The following is a 2,500-nucleotide window of genomic DNA, read 5'->3' as shown; positions in this document are numbered from 1 at the left end:
GCAACTTGGATACCTAAACTTGATTTGTTCCTTCAGGGATCCAGTGGTTGGGCAGTAGATGAGATCGTCCCTTTCTTGTAAAACCATGGAGCGAAAGGTAAGGTAAGCCAAGCTGAAGCCGTTGAAACAGGGTTTATTCCCCTTCAATTGACCTGCAATGCATTTAAATGTATTTTTCGTTTATTTAGGGTTGTTTTAGGTGTATCTGCGTGCGAGGTTGGTGCAACGCTCCATGTTAACGAGTCTTTCAATGTGGAGCCAAAACGTGGAGATTGCCGAATAGTCCAGGCACTTTATCGCCAAAAGTCGGTCAACCTGCCACTAATTGCAAAAGAATTTTTTTTGATGGTTTTTGGTCCAGGGACATGTCCTCTATAACATATCAAAAGTCCCCGAAAATCCGAGTGGGGGAAGTTGACAAAAGTTTTTTTAGAGCCCTGTACTACTCAGCATGCAAACGAAGTTGTATTTACTATCTGTTGTGAGCCTGTTGTTTTGCAGGAGCTTAAAGCCAAGTGCAGCATGGGCTAGCAAGGATTGAGAGAATTTATTGTGTTTTCTTCCAAGGTAAATGCATCCGTTTCCGATTGAATGAAATAACTGTTCTTTATAACATTCTTAAATCAGAAAAATGAAGTAAAACCTTTAGAAAATGTCGTCGATGGTTGGCTATCCGAGTGAAGTATTTAGCGACTCAAGTGTTTAAAGATAACCTCCACTAAAACAACAAAATAACTTCAAAACGCAGAACGTAATGTTGACGATTAAAATTGTTCAAACTTTTTCCAATGAAAGTGTTTGTATCCGAAAAAAATGAATTTCAAAAACGCTTGGTTTGACCGGGTGCCGCAATTTTGAATAATTGTGACGTGTCGTGGTTGCCCTATTGTTCTGACACAGAGAGCGTTTGTTCTGGAACAATAGGGCAACCGTGACACGTCACAATTATTCAAGATGGCGGCGCCCGGGAATCCGAAACAAGCGTTTTTGAAATTTAATTTTTTCGAATGCAAACGCTTTCATTGGAAAAAGTTTGAGCAACTTCAATTGTAAACATTATATATGTTTTGTGGTTAAAAGTTATTGTGTTGTTTTAGTGGAAGTTTTCTTTAAGGCTTGACCACCCTAATTATTATGGTTATTTTTATTTGAAGGGAAAGCATTTGTCCAGGGCCTATAAACTTGTCAGGCAGTTAGTTATCGGTATTATTATAACTTTTCCAAAATGTTCTGTGTCACATTCTTGTCACGTGACCCGAAATCGACTTATAACAGCCGCCATATTTACCTTTTGGGACAACTGTTGGCCAAAGTCAATAATAGCACTTGTGAGGTACAGAGGAAAGGAGAGTGTCAGTGAGGATTTTGAATTGCAATAAAAATTGTTATAATTTAGAATTCCTCCACGCTAAACCTGCACACAATTGCAAAACATCTCGCACCTGAGAAACCCAGGAGCCCATGACTCAGCTAATGGGAAAAGTAACCTATTCTCTTTTGGTTCATGGGTCAATTGTATTTTCTAATTTTACGCATTCAGATTTACCTTATGCAACCTCGGGTTGCTTTAAAAATATATTTTGCTCGTCAATAATACGTTCGGGAACCGGATTTTATTTTTATTGATGTCATTCTAATCTAGAATTCAAATTAGGCCTGTTTAGAATGCCTTTATTATTTTTCAGCAACTCAATCTCGTACCCAGAGTCCTCGGGCTTTTTGGTCAGCGGGTGAGCGCCCGGAAAGACTCTGGATTGGTCGCTTGCATGACAATAACAGTCCGACAGGAAGTTGCTAAGTAGTTTGGAAACCCCAGAATTTGGAGGGGGATTCAAAATCTAAAACTAGTTTTCAATGCTGTTTGTTTTTTCTACCTCATATATATAAAAATCACGGAAATAATGAAACGACGGGGTTTGAATTATGTCTAATACCGCACGGGAATTTTCCCATGCTGCCTAAAACTGTTGCTGTTGCAAAAGTACTTTGGGAAAACATTTCATCAGTCTCTTTGAGGAGAAATCCGTGGAAGAAGGTCTTGTCGAAGCCTTTCAGAATTACGGAAACATAAAATGGTAGTAGAAGAGGACATTGGTGTCGTTTGCACAAAAATTTTTCGATCGTTTTGCTTGCACGATGGTATTCTGAACGATGGACTGCACGCTGAAACACTAAAAATACACTTACCGAGAGCGTGAGAAGTTTCATCTTCACTTGCTCTTACAGCAAGCCAATGATCATTTCTCCAGTTTCTTTGAGGATGTGCAAGGCTAAATTTTTTTTCTCGAACGCTTTCAACCCACCATTTCTACTATTTACGTTTTTCGCTTTTCTGTTTCCATTTAAACTCAAGCATGCGCAATAAGACCGGAACCCACGTTTTCTGCGAAAATGGAGTTCATTATCCCAGAGTCTTTCCGGCTGCTCACCCGCTGACCAAAATGCCCGAGGACTCTGGGTTACGAGAATGTCAGCAGCCAGTAAAGGCCCGCTTGGTCTA

Source organism: Montipora capricornis, chromosome 9 (assembly GCF_036669925.1).
Source record: "Montipora capricornis isolate CH-2021 chromosome 9, ASM3666992v2, whole genome shotgun sequence".
Lineage (NCBI taxonomy): Eukaryota > Metazoa > Cnidaria > Anthozoa > Scleractinia > Acroporidae > Montipora > Montipora capricornis.
The sequence above is the reverse complement of the archived record's forward strand: the minus strand, read 5'-3'. Positions refer to the sequence as shown.